This window comes from Lagenorhynchus albirostris, chromosome 8 (genome assembly GCF_949774975.1).
Source record: "Lagenorhynchus albirostris chromosome 8, mLagAlb1.1, whole genome shotgun sequence".
Classification (NCBI taxonomy): domain Eukaryota; kingdom Metazoa; phylum Chordata; class Mammalia; order Artiodactyla; family Delphinidae; genus Lagenorhynchus; species Lagenorhynchus albirostris.
Window position 1 is genome coordinate 14,025,236 of NC_083102.1, and position 14,851 is coordinate 14,040,086.

At 52.5% G+C, this 14,851-nt stretch overlaps 1 protein-coding gene across 1 annotated transcript in view; it reads left to right on the top strand.

The window, feature by feature from the left end:
- Window positions 1-14,851, top strand: part of HIPK2 (homeodomain interacting protein kinase 2) — a 386,834-nt gene that overhangs the window by 66,224 nt on the left and 305,759 nt on the right. The window lies entirely within an intron of this gene.

Below are 14,851 nucleotides of genomic sequence, written 5' to 3' on the forward strand. Positions count from 1 at the left end.
GCAGAGGCAAGGCCCATCTGGGGTCACCAGCCCATCCGAGGGACAGCCAGTGCCTTGGCCAGCTCCCCGCCGCCGTTGTCACTCTACACTTGGGGGTGCCAGTTCAGCAGGCCAGGCCGCTCCACCCTAGGTCTTGGCCTGAATTCAGGGTGAACTGCAGCAAAGTCGAGGCTGCTTGGGCTTTTATTATTTTGTTAACTTGATGCCGTTTAATGGACGATACCGGCTTTATTCATGTTTTCTAAAACTTGAGCTGAGCAACTTGTAAAAGTCTGTGGCATACTGCTTCCCACCCTGGCTCCATGTCAAAAGCACCGGTGGGTGGAGCGGGCTTTAAAAAATAACCTGATTTAGGTCCCAGTCCCCGCAAACTGAATCATCGACATCTCTGGGGGTGGCGTCCTATATGAGTGTTTGTCACAGCTCTCCTGGGGCTCCCAGTGCGCAGCCAGGGTTAGGAATCGCGGCTCTGGTGGGACCCAGATGAGAGCACTGGCTCTGGGGTCAGGAAAGCCTCAACCCTCCACTCGCTGAGCTGTGCGACTGGGCTGGTTGCCTCGTTTCTCTAACCCCTTCGTTCCTGACCCATAACCTGGGCGAGTCCGGGCAGCAGCCGTGTTGGGGCTGTTGGATGGCGGAGCCGGGACGCAGCTGGGTTCTTGGCTCCGTATCTGGCGTGTGGTCAGTGCACAGGGCTTGGATGGAAATGGGAAGCGAGTGAGTCTGTTCTGGGGAGATGGCGATGGGCTGTGTCTGAGGGCATGTTGAACGGTCTGGTGAAAATGGAAGTTGGTGAGATACGAAGCTAAAACTCCCGTGAGAAGATGGGGCTGACAACACATTTAAGAGGTTGACACGTGGGCAGTAGACCCAGGATCCCACGGCTCCTCCGTGACCGAGCCCTGCTGGCCCGACCCCCGAGTGAGCACGTGCTTTCCCCACACCTCCTTCCCGGCCACGGAGAAAGGCGGGGAATGTGCTTGAGCCGCGTCAGCACAGCTGGCCCGTCGCACGTTCTGAGGCACACCCGTCCCCCCCACCCCTTGTTTGCCGATTTGCTCACCCCCCCGGCCGGCCGGCTTTGTCACAGGTGCCCTCGCCCGGCCCTCAGCCGTGGGTCTCTGTCCTTGACCTCGTACCCCTTCCCCTGGGAGGTCTGTGACCACAGGCCACACGTCCACACTGCCCCCTCACCTCCCTCATCTCAGTCCCGAATTACACACGTCTAGGCCCCTCCACCCGTGCTGTCCTCCCCGCACCCGCCTGCCCTGAGCATCCAGGGAGGGGCCTCGCATCTGCGTCCCTGCTGGGCTCCGGGAGGGGTGGATCTGTACTGCCCACCCGGTTCCTCTCCGCTCACCAGCTTCTTAGACGCCTGCGGTCTGCTGTCAGGCCCGCAGCCCCAGAGCCAGGCAGAGGGGGAGGCTGGGAGCCCAGCGCTGTGGCCACCGAGGAAGGGGAGCCTGGGCCTGAAGGTGGAGGGAGCAGGCCCTGCGGACCCCCGGGAGAGGGTGAAGGAGGACGCTGGCCAGGGGCTGGACCAACAGGCGTGCTCTCTACAAAGTGCCCTTCTCTGAACGCAAGCTCTGGGTGGTACCATCTGGGGTCACCAGCCCATCCGAGGGACAGCCAGTGCCTTGGCCAGCTCCCCGCCGCCGTTGTCACTCTACACTTGGGGGTGCCAGTTCAGCAGGCCAGGCCGCTCCACCCTAGGTCTTGGCCTGAATTCAGGGTGAACTGCAGCAAAGTCGAGGCTGCTTGGGCTTTTATTATTTTGTTAACTTGATGCCGTTTAATGGACGATACCGGCTTTATTCATGTTTTCTAAAACTTGAGCCGAGCAACTTGTAAAAAGGCTTTTAAAAATTCTATTTAAAAGGCAATGCAGGGGCTTCCCTGGTGGCGCAGTGGTTGAGAGTCCGCCTGCCGATGCAGGGGACACGGGTTCGTGCCCCGGTCCGGGAAGATCCCACATGCCGCGGAGCGGCTGGGCCCGTGAGCCATGGCCGCTGAGCCTGCACGTCCCGAGCCTGTGCTCCGCAACGGGAGAGGCCACAGCAGTGAGAGACCCGCATACCGCAAAAAAAAAAAAAAAAAGGCAATGCATACTTATAGCCAAACTTGATGCACTGGGTAAGCTGACTTTGGGACTCTTGGCCTCACTCGTGTTCTCACCTTCCTGTGCCCACGTGACGTGTGGCACCCCTCTCGCAGCAGACAGACTCTCCAGGCTTCCTGCGCTTTCGTGTCGGCCCCGGTGCCCGGGGACCGGGGACCCCAGCGCAGGAGCTCTGGGCGGCAGGAGAAACCGCTCCACCGGGTATGGAAGGCTCGTGTGCCGAGAGTCCAGGGCTCTCCTTAGCCCCCCTCTCCGTCTTCCACTTGCAGCCCCGGTGCCCCCATTTGCCTTGGAAGGCCCTCCCTCTGGTTGTGATGTGACCCCTTTCTTTAGACCTCATGTGACTGTTGCATAAATTTCTGAGCAGGACCTCTTCCTCCTGTGGCCGCTTTGACCAAAAAAGGCGAGAGTCCTTCGGGTCCTCCTGGTGGCCCCCCTGTGCCCAGCTCTGCTTTTAAGGGCACCGTCAACATGAAACCAGCCCAGGGTTTCTGCCTGAAGTGATGCTTCATCTCTAAATTGGTCACAGCGTCCTGTTCCTCCCCCGGGGCTCGTCTGAACCCCGGAGTAGTTTGCTACCACACACAGCAGTTTGAGGGTTTGAGGACAGCCTCCAGCCCGGTCGGCATCAATCCTTGCTGTGGGACAGCCAGCTCCCGGCCACGTTGGTCCAGTCGAGTTTCCTGATTGTGTTGCCTCTTACAGGGGAGAGGAGGTGGGTGGAGAAGGCTCCTCAGAAGGCTCCGTTGTTATCTGAGAAGGTCGGCATTTTCAGCTGCGTTGTGAGAGACTGTGTTTGAGCCACCTGGAGTAGAGGAGTCATCACCCTGTGGACCCAGCCTTCGACAGGGCCTGGGTCCCCCGGGCCCCCTGTATCTGAGCTGGGCCGTCATCCCCTGGCGACCTTACTTTCAAAGAGGAGGACATTTAACGTCCTGCCCTGTTTTTAAGGGGACAGTATTAAATGTCTCAGCCCACCGTCGTCCCCGCCTAGTGATGTGGAAACAGTCTGATATAAAGAGATGTTCCTGTCCTCGTGGGGCCGGGGTGGGGGGGTGTACCTGGAAAAGTAGGTGTGTCTCGGGGAGCAAACGGTTTCCCCCGGCTATTAGGCGCGTGCTTGGTCGAGGCCGGGGCATACTGCCGTAGGTATCCTGTGAAGCAAGCCTGACCATGTGTTTTTCAGGAAACAAAGGCTGCTTTTTTCATTGTTTAACCCTGATGCGTGGGTAGCCCCTTCCAACCTGACCTTCCAACTTGAAGGTCAGTTACCTAGTTAACCATCAAACCACGCTGGTCACAGGCTTTATTGTGCATAAGAATCACTTGGAGAGCGTGTTAAGAACATACTACCGCCACGGCCCTGCCCCAGACCCACTGCACCCCGGTCTCCAGAGGGGTGTCCCTGGAGAAAGTCCTCGCCCTGCACACACCCCAAGACTCGCCACGGGGAATCAGAGGTGAGCTTGTGCCGGTGGTTGGAGGCCCACTGAGAGAGAAAGGGGTCCTTAATGGTGTCTCCTTTGAAGAGTTCACACCCTAAGGGATGGAACTGAAGCAGATCCTGTGCACTTCTGTGAACGTACCTTGGAAGTCCCTGCCGTTTCCCTACAGCAGCCCTGCCTTATCCTCCAGGTTACGTTCCGAGACCCCCAGTGGATGTCCCTGAGACTGAGGATAGTACCGAACCCTATGTACACTGTGTTTTTTCCCATATGCATAGGAAATTTACAGATTAGACACAGTAAGAGATTAACATTGGTAACTAATAATACAATAGAACAGTTACAACAATATACTGTAATAAAAGTTATGTGAATGTGGTGTCTCTCTCAGAATATCTTATTGTACAAATTCAGTGCCTTTTCCATCTTAACCAAGCCCTATCATACACTGTGGCCGTAACTTGCACTTTGAGGTGCGACAGCAAAACTAGCATGAATTAATTTTTCCTTCTTCACAATTTAACGGATAGAAGATTCATTCTTACCGTAGATCTTAGCAACCTCAGCATACTTTCTTTTTCTTTCCTTATTAAATGGAGAACTTTCACCTTTTCACTTAAAGGAAGCACTTTCCAGGCTTCTCTTTGGAGTATCTGAATTGCCAGCATCAGTGTTCTTGCCAGTTGGGGCCATTATTAAGTAAAATAAGGGCTACTCGAGCACAAGCACCACGATGCCACAGTCGGTCTGATCACCGAGCGGGCTACTAGGAGGCAAATGGGCAGGGCGTGTCGGCCAAAGGGAAGAGTCCCGTCCTGCTCCTGCGTGGGATAGAATGGGACTTTGTGAGACTTTATCACGCTCCTCAGAACAGCAGGCAGTTTAAAACTTAAGAATGGTTTGTTTCTGGAATTTTTCACTTAATATTTTTGGATCGCGGCTGACTGTGATTCAGGGGGGACTGCTGCATTTGATTCTACATTGATGCCAGTTAGTTTTTTGGAGCAAGCAATAAATTGATGCTGGGGTATTTCCGCTGTCAGTGTGACCAGCAAACTGAAAACAAGACTAAATATTAAGCTCTACTCAGGAAAAACAAACGAAAAGCCATGCCATTCAGGCAGGAGATAGAGATTAAAATGTGTGGATTTTTTTGTTTCTGCTCTGGTTATTCAAAATACTCTTGTCTAGACTTAATTTGAAACACTTAAGACCATTACCAGGACCAAAGAAAAAGGGTGGGGCGTGCATAAAAATTTAGGACATGAAGAAAAGGCCAGTAGTCTACTCTTTGAGAATAATGTAACCTTTTTTGTCTGGTTCTTTTGGTTTCAGACACTGTCTTCAGATTGATTCCATGGTGGTTTTAGGTGAGGGGGAGATAAATTTTAATTCAGTTCAATTCATCAGACATTCATTGGGTGCCTACTGTGTGTCCTGCGATGTACTGACGGGTAGGAGATAAGGCGCAAGATGTCTAATCTGGAGGAGTTTATGGTTTCTCTGAGGAGATTAAGAGACACAAATTGCCTAGAGTGTATTTCTGATACTTTGATATTACAAATGTTTGATCACTCAGCAGATATTCATTGAGACTCTAGGGAACCCGTGATGAGAAAAACCAGTTAAAGAGATTCAAAGCCAGTGAAAGATTTTGCGAGATGGGTTAATAGGGAGGGTTTTTATTATATTTTTTATTTTTTTTACATCTTTATTGGAGTATAATTGCTTTACGATGGTGTGTTAGTTTCTGCTTTATAACAAGGTGAATCAGTTATACATATACATATGTTCCCATATCTCTTCCCCCTTGTGTCTCCCTCCCTCAATAGGGAGGGTTTTTAGGGAACAAGCTGTATTGAAGTACTCTTGAGGTCCATCTTAAAGGAAATGTGAGATGGGGGTGGGAGGAGCCTGAGAGGCATGGAGATTGGAATTAATAAGGGAAGATGGGGGGAGGGGGGATGACAGTGACACCTGCAAGGAGTTGAAGGCTTGGGCTGGCAAGTAAGGGTTAGGTGAGGGAGGCCTGACCGTGGAGAATTTTGATGGAGGCTTGAGGGACTTGGACTTAACAAAGGAGTAATTCAGTGAAGTTAAGGATATTAGTGAAGTTAATCAATTGAAATGGGGGCAAAAAGTTGGGGAGCACCCAGAGGCTAGGAGACAATAGTAGTTATTCATAAATAAAGGGAAGAGGCCCTAGATTATAATGGGGATCCCCTCCCCATCCCCCGTCAGTAGCCAGTATAAATGTGAACACTTTTAATGCTTTTAAATTCTGGTACTGTGATTGCAGAGTTGGCTAAGAGGGAATAGGTTTTGTTCGTTTGTTTGTTTTGCTGTCTTTTGTTTATGGACTTTGCTTTCCCTAAGGCACAGTTGTGAAGCTCTGGCCTCCAGAACCGGGTTTCAAGTCCCACCACTGGTATCAAGTAATAGCCTCTGGAAGGAGAGTTAAGAGACCTTAGCTCCAGTCCTGGCCCCGTCCATCCCCAGCTGACTGTGTTCCACTGAGTCAGTATATTGGTAGAATGTCAACTGTGAGGCATCCACAGCCCCACATCTGGATCTCATTATGACCGGGGCCTGTGCTTAGGCCATGGCCAGGGGACAGTGTTCTCTCCTGTGGGCTGACCTTGGCCTCATTGGCTCAAACTGGGGACCCTCCATCATCTCCCCATCAGCAGGGAACACGGCATCTTCCAAAATATCTTTCGCTAAGTCGCTTCAAAAAAGGGGCATAGGGCTTCCCTGGTGGCCCAGTGGCTGAGAGTCCGCCTGCCGATGCAGGGGACACGGGTTCGTGCCCCAGTCCGGGAGGATCCCACATGCCGCGGAGCGGCTGGGCCGGTGAGCCATGGCCGCTGAGCCTGTGCGTCCGGAGCCTGTGCTCCGCAACGGGAGAGGCCGCAACAGTGAGAGGCCCGCGTACCGCGAAAAAAGGGGGGGGGTGCATAACTTAATAAAGTCATAAAAATAGTTTCCAAAATTGCATAGCTTGTGCAGATTCCTGACTAGAAGTTAGGTTTGATTGAAAAGAAGAGCTCTGAAAGCATCTGCATTGCAGGCATTAGCTTTTTAAGTTAATTTGTGTTTTATTACTAGTAGATACAACAGGAAAGGCTTCTAGTTTACCCTTGAGAATATTGAGTGAAATATTCAACCCACTGACAGTCTCATTCACCCAGATGAGGGAGGTGGTTATAAATATGTAAAAGCTTTTAGAGTTGCAGTGTCTTTTCTGAGGAGAAGTAATCAATAAGTTATCTGGGCTATTAGCTTATCTTTAGTTTTCCCTTACTTGTCTCTAGGACCTTGAGTTGTGTGGTGAAATAATTTGAAATCGAATTTTTTTTTTTTTAAGTATGAAATAATTAAAGGGAGAACCTCTCTGTGTATTTGAGTGTATCTCTGCCCTGGTGTTCCAGTCCCGCCTATACACACGCACGTGCACAGTCACACGAATAAACACAGATAACACAGTATAAGCCCATGCATGACATACGCACAGCTAGGTGTGCTTGCAGGCACCTTGGTGACAGAAGCTAATGCTCAGCTGTAGCAAAGATGCTGATGTACATAGATGCCTGCCACATGGAGGGAGACACACGCAACAGACATGCATATACATGCAAGGACACACACACAAGTTCAAAGACATTGAAAAACCATGTACATTCACAGACCACATGAACCAACCAGAGCGACCCCAGAGCAAGGGCCCAGGTGCAGAAGCAGTGTTGATGCCCCAGAAACTTGGCCCAGTTCTCTGCCTTGCTGCAGAATTGCCATCTACATGTCCCCAGACCTAAGGATGGGAGGGCTGGCACCACTCTTGAGCTCAAGGTATAAACCAGTTGTTTTCAAAGGGTGATCCAAGGACCCTCCTGCCGAAGTATCACCCAGGTGCTTGTTAAAAATGGAGATTCCTGGGTTGCAAAAGAAATCTAAGGAACAGGCTCTCCGGGGGGGTGGAGCCAGATGACAGATTTAAGCAAGCTCTAGGGTGAATTCTTTTTTTAAGCCACTGTATTGAGGTATGATTGACATACAGAAAGCTGTACGTATTTACTGTGTACAGCTTGGTGAGTTTGGAGGTAAAGCCATCCCCACAGTTTATGCCTTAAAGAGATCCATCACCTCAGGAGTTTCTTCCTGCTTTAGTTATTTATTTACAGTTCTTAAATTACTGTTTTTGTCCTTTAAGAACTGTTGCCAGAGGTGGCTTGGATCCCAGAGTCGGTTGCCCCACAGAGGGGGTTGCCACCTGACCTGTCAAAATGGGAGAAGTGGGGTGCCGTGGGCAACCTGGCACGGGGCTCTTGCCCTTTTACCTGGGTGGCTGAGAGCCCCGCCGTGGGGCCCAGTTGTTAGATTCCTTGTGGTCCAACCCCTTACGCCTCAATGGTGGTGACAGTGAAGATCCAAAAATCATTGGTGCGTGCGACAGGAGGGGTTACTGGGTGGACTGGTGAACTGCCAGGTGGGTGGTTGGGAGGGGAAGCAGGTGGACAGAGGAGACGTGAACACACGTGACTTTTTGCATAATTTGCAGTCGACGGAGCACTTACTGCTTAGTAGCTACTGAACTCTCCCTGTAGCCACAGCTGGGTTTGGAGCTATAATCCTCACTTATGCATCGAACAAGTAATTTTTTGAATTCCGAAGATGTGCCAGACACTGTGCTTTGTGCTGGGGTTTCAAGAAACGAGTAGGCGTGCCCTCAGCTATGCAGCTCTGCCCCCGAATCGGTCATGGAATGAGCTGTCCCTGGGGAGCCAGCGGTGGGCGTGCCAGGCTCCGCTGTCCTCGTCTACCCCGGTGTAGACATCTCTCCTTAAGCCAAGAAGGCAGAGCATGTTGCCTTTGAATCGCTTTGCCCAGTCTCCCTGGGCCGCTTGTATTATATGTTCTGAGTCCTGAGTGCCCTCCCCAGTGAAGGGGCCCCCTCCCCCCTGCCCTTGGCCTCCCCTGGCTGCGGGTCTCTGCATCACAGCTGGGACAGATCGGGCCAGCCTTTCCCCACCACCTCACCAGCTCCCCAGAGGAGGAGGGAGCGCCCAGCCACAGCCTCGCCAGGGCAGCTCGAGCCCGGCGTTCCCTTTCGTCCTTGGCACCATCGGCCTCTGGCTCCCCGGGTCTTAAAGCCAGGTGGAGGAGCAGGGCTCTTGGTGACGAGTACTGGGCTGTGGCCCTCGTTCCTGGAAAGAGATGGAGATGGTGACATTGTAGAAGCAGTTGTCGTAGGTGAGGTGTCCCCAGAGCAGAGCCTGAGGCAGGGCTTGGGTGCAGCACGTCTGTTTGGGAGAAAGCCTCAGGAAGCAGGAGGAAGGGAATGGGGTGGGGGGTCCCGGGAGGAGTTGGGGGTGGCTCCTGCTGTGGGCCTCAGGGACTGAGCCCCGGGGGGGGCTGGGGCTCTGGGCCCTTGAGACCGAGGGCCCTCAAGGGTGTTGACTCTCCTGTGCCTTTGTTTGGGCCGAGCTTGTTCGAGGACTAGGTGGGTTTGAGGAGACTCAGGGGAGACTGCGAAGCAGAACAGACCACATGACTGTGGCCAAGATCAGCGGGAACGTGACATGAGCCCAGAAGGACCCAAAGTGTGAGCACCAGCCCTGTGCTCGGGGATCCGCTCTGTCCTCCCCACCGATGACCTGTGTGCCATTTTTAAACGGAAAGGGAATACAGGGGAAATGCCTTTGTAGGCAAGTTTAAGTATTGCAGTCTAAGAATTCAGAGTTGAACTCCACATTTTGGTTTTGGGGAGAGTTGGGAGATCTGAATGAAACGCTAAAAAAAAAAAAAAAAAAAAAAAAATCTTGCCTCCACCGCACTCTCCTTTTTTATCTGGCCAGCCTGCCCACTAGAGGTGGGAGATGGAGGCTGTGTCTGAGAGAGGAGACACCTGAGCAGGGGGAGGTGCCTGAAGCCTGAGTTTGTCAGAACCGTGGGGCGATGTGGAGGCGGGTTACTGTCTGCCACGTTGTCTCTGCTGGTGCGTGTAGCTGTTGTGTGTTCCCCAAGGCGCCTTTGTTGAATGAGCGAGTGACTAACTGGCCAAATGGATGGATGAACGGATGAACGGATGGACGGATGGACGGACGGATGGATGGGTGGATGGATGGATGGATGAATGGTATCAGTGGCCTCATGTTTATAGCTCAACTCACACTGTCACAGCAGAAACACCCACGTGCCCAGCTTCTTGTAGTCCTTCCTACAGTCCTTTCACTGTTGCCCTAAACCTCAGGCCCATGGCATCAAGCATCTCCAAACCCTGGATCATACGGGCCCCCTTTGTCAGCCTTCTGGGGAGCAGACATCTCACCAAAAATGTTCGTTCCGTCAACCTGTGAGATTTCAATTTAAAACCTGAAGACAGCTGACTCAGCTTTTAACAGATTAGTTCCCTGAAATCAGCCAACATCTGTCATGTCCCATTACACCTTGACAGAAAATTAGAAATGACTTCCCAGTATGAAGAAAGGGCCGAGCCCAGCAAGACCTGACTAGGGAACCTTGCACGTGTGGAGACAGCCCTGTCCTCTGGGCCGCTAACCCCTTATCTGCTTTTCTGTTTCTGAGATGTTACGGACATGGTAGTCGTGTGCCCCGGAACTTTGTCTTCATACGTAGGAACTGAATGAGCAAAGATCTCCCGCAGAGGATAAAATTCCTGACACATGACTCAGCGTGTTCCTGGCACGAGGCAAGCACTCAGCCCATGTTTGCTGCTATATTACTTTTACTGCCACTACTGTTATCATCATTATCATTATTCTTATCGTCATCACTCTATTGGCAGAGATCTGGATTTGAATTCCAGATCTGCTGCTTTATAGCTGTGTGACCTCAGGCAAGTTCCCAAACCTCTCTGAGGCTCATTGTTCTCTGTCTTATGAGGGAAGTACGACAGCAGTTCCTGAGGTTGTTCTAAGGACTGAACGAGATGGCTGTGGTGCGTGCTCACCCGTGTGCACCTCGCCTCTGCTGTAAGTAACCATCACGCTGTCCCCTGGGCCCCCTTCCCGGTGTGTGTGCCTCTGGCTTAGCATTTATTTTACTTGGCCTGGTATCATTGTAGGCTATCGACATCCCCAGTATTCCCGAGCTCCTTGGGATCACCTGTCGTTTCTTTTTCATCTCCGTGGACACGTGGAGGCGCAGCACGTACGTCACATCCAATAGGCGCTAACGGAGTACGTTTGGTGGGTTTCCTCTGGTGTCAGGAAGGGACAGTGTCCAGTGCGATGGTGAAGGGGTTAGCGTTTGAGGAGAGGAACAACATCTCTTCCCCTGAGTCAGGAGGGAGACACGGGTGCAGCATTCTTGCCTGGAGGGCACGGGCCCGGCACTCTCCTGCCGCTGCTCGTGTACCTGCGGTGAAGCTATGAATCCTGCGCTTGGGCTGGGCACACAAGCCTCACGGCAGTGGGGAGCGGGCACGGGAAGCCTCAGGAGGTCACATCGCATTTGCCACCTGCCGTGCTTCCCATATCCACTGTCCGTCTCCGCCGACATCAGAAGGATCCAGGAGCCAAGACTGGAGTGATGGGCAGGACTCTGCTCACGGACTCCCTGAAGGTGTGCGTGCGTGTGCGTGCGTGTGTATGAATGTGTGTTGGTATGTACTATACGTGTGGTGTGTGAATGTGTGTTAGTGTGTGTTGTATATGTGAGATGTGTTGGTGTCCGGGGGGGGGTTGTGTTGGCTGTGTGTGTTGTACACGTGGGGTGTGTGCCTTGTATGTGTGGCATATATGTTAGTGTGTATTGTATATGTGATGTATGTTGCTCCTTGGGGAGAGTGTGGGTGTGCGAGTTCAGTGGCAGCAGGTAGGCTGGTCCCTAGGGTTCCCCATACTTGGAGCCCCTTCTGATCCTGCTTCGTGTGACTGGGGAAGTGTACTCTCCAGTCACAACCTTATTTATGTCATTATTGACTATAAAACTCAAAGTCGTTTGGCCAGAACATGAGGGATCAACTGTTGGTGCCGCCTCTTTGTCATCCACTGACCACCAGTGAAGGCTTTCTGTTCCTCTTCTCTTTGTAAATTAGAACTTACATTGGCAAATAAAAATGAACTAAATGTGAACCCCCAGAACAGAGATAGCTCTGGCACTGAGAGTCAGATGTTCTCATTGTGAAAGGTGAACATTCACCCCGACGAGCGGCCGGGAGGTCTTCGGGAGATGGCACTGCTCTGTGTCCTGACTGTCGTGGTGGTAACAGGCTAAAACTCATAGAACGTACATCCGAAAATTTAAAAATTCCAAGTGAAAATTTAGAATCTATTTACCCTTAAAGATCTCGAAGAAACTGTTGGTAATATTAAACCCTTCAACTTTATCTTGCCTAGTTTTTCTTCCTGTTTTTGTTGTGTTGTGTTTGGGTAAAAGAGATACCTTTGTTCATCCTGTAACAGGATGGCCAGCAGGGAAACAATCATTTCTGGAAACTGCTGGGCCAGGGAACTATGAAAACAACTCTGGGGAATAAACAGCTGTTGATGACGGAAGCATTTCTCTCGCACAGTTTCTTTACTTTACATCTGCCGTTTCATGTATAGGTCATGGACTTGCCCTCTAAAAGTGAAGGACAGTGACTGCTAGAAACAGAGAAGTGAGGGGCTGTTACCCCTGAAATGCCGGAGTCCGGGAGGAAAATGAAGTCTTTGTGGAACTTGGTCATCCAGCCTTACTGTGCCTACAGTGCCCTGCCCTTGGCTCTTACATTATCATGGCCATGGCCAGCAAACCCAGGTGTGAAACAACATCGTTTTCGATAAAATAGCTTTCCTAAAACCAGCTTTTCCCAACGGCAGGCCTCTCATCTGTGGGGACATTCATGCTTATTACAGAGAAGTGGCTGGTTTTGTAGGAAAGGTCTTTTATCCCCTCGAAAGAGAGGCCACCTGCGTGCCATCTTGGATGCAGTGGGCTCTGTTGTCTGCATTCTGAGTGATGGGCCTTGGAGAGGGGCTCCTGTCCCCAGCGGTGATCCCAGGCGTGATGAGGCCAGTTCCCAAGAGCACCGCCTGGGCCACGCACCCCAGTAACTGGGCCGTGACCCAAGGCCACATGCTGGGCACAGAGCCACGTTCCTTCCGTTCCCTCCCCACTGACAGGAACTTTTCACTTGTTTCCTTGGAAGAAGCGAGCCCGCAGCATGTAAATGTCGTTGCACGGTGTCCTCTGCAGCTCAGAGCGGCCGGTTGAAGACGGGGGTTTTCTGTGACCCTCCTGGCAATGAGGTCCGTGCGTTTGCAGATCTGAGCTCGTGGCCACCCCACCCCTGTTTCCCGTGCCCCGTGATGCCACCCAGGCTGCTCTCTACGTTAGTTCCGAGGAGAACTGGGGCCTCCTTCCTTGCTCTTCCACATGCCCTTTTCCTTCTCGGAAGACAGCCCCTTCTCTCTCCAGCTCCCTCCTTGATTCCATGTTGCCTCCTCTGTTGCCTGCTCTGGCTCCCACATCCCAGTTCCCAGCCCGGAATTCGGAGTCCTGTTCCAAGGCCCCGGCCTCACGCTCAGCACCCGTGTGAGCCCACAGTGTTCCCAGGATGCCTCCGCTGCCTGCCGCTGCACCCAGGCCCCAGAACCCAGCCCTGTCCGGCTCCTGTGGTGGAGCCCAAGTGCCAGATGTGCCACAGCCAGAAATGGTTTCTTCCTCCGGAGACATTCGGACGTTGTATAATCTGGCATGTCATGCACTTCCTGGGGCCAGAGTCTGGCTCTTAGACCCTGTGAAAGAACCAGGGCTGATGTTATCAACCCACTTTACAGTGACCTGAAATGACCAGCCACCACTGGCGGCGTCGAGGGAGGTGACACGGAGACAGAGACCCGGGTCTCAGTGTCCCACCAACCATGTGACTCAGGTGAATCTCCTAACCTCCCTGACGTGCCATCTCCTCAGCTGGGCCAGTGACGTAACACACCAGGGCCGTGGGCACCTTGAAGGTCTATGTGAGTTCGCCCCGCTGTACTTAGCCTCACGTAGCCCCTCCGAGCCTTGGGCATAGCGGAGACTGTAAATAGGTTACTGTTTCTAACCATGCCCAGCCTTTCCCTGCTATCCTGCCTTTTCCTTTTTCTTCTCTTCCTCTACCTGTGTCCCCAGGGTTCTCCCACGCTAATCCAGGTGGACACAGCAGTGGTGGGACGTCTCCAGGCACTAAGGCACCACCATACGTAGACTCCAGGGACACAGTTAAGCGAGAGCTCCGTTCTGAGGAGGTTGCCAGTTAATTGCTTTGCTGCCCCCGCAAGAAATGTATTCATGTGTGGCTCTCAATTTGGGGCCATGCGGACCCAAATGAGGTTTCTGCTGGTGCAGACAGAAACAGTAAGATTGAAGATAGATTTTCTGAAAATGAGCCATTAGAATATTTTTTCCAGCTTTTCCTGTTCATATTCTGTGTCATGGTTTGTATAGAAAGACCCATATCCTCATCTCGGTGCTTTACTTTACAAGCTCTCTTCAGCAGGTGATGATGTCAGATACCTGTGTGCATGACACTGCAGGTGCTGTGGGTACCGCGCCGCCTCCCCCCGCCCCCCACCTTTGGGGAATGTGCCGCAGCTCCTCCGGAAAGAGCATCTCTTAGGAACACACCCATTTGACGAAAGTCTCAGGAACACGAAGCCACCAAAGAAACCTGCAGAAGTGCCGAGTGGGGCAGACCCTGTTGGAGGGGGGAATTAACCGTTTGTATTTGCCTGGGCCTTTGGTTACGATGGTGACTCGCATTTTCTGTGTTCCAGGAACTTTATGTGACCGTTATCATAACTCCGAGGGTAGCTCGGGCAGCGATGTTGTCCCCGTCTCACTGTGCGGTCATTGTCTTGTCGGGGGTCACCCACGTGTTAGTGACCAGCCCCACGAGTGCAGCCTGCGTGTCCCACTCTGTCCAGGCCATTCCTGCCCTGGTGGAGGGCCCCGGGCCAAGACACCTAGAACAACGTCAGATGCAGAGGCACAGCCTCTAGCTCCCGTGCACAGGCCCGGGCCGCACGCAGGCCCAGGAATGTGTTTGGTCTGAGCAGGCTCCCGTCCGCCCTCCTGCCCTCCCCACCCTCATACAGACTGGCGGCCTGACCTCTGGAGGGGGGGGTGGGCCGCGGAGCCGTGATTCGTTTTCCCGTCACGTTGGGAGTCCGTGCTTGGTTCCGCATGGACACTGGGATTTGCATACTGCTTGGTTTTGTTTGTTGCTCCCACCCTGTCCCGGTGGTAGCGAAAGGTGGTGTCCTTGACTCGAAGAAACAGACGGCATCTATGCCCG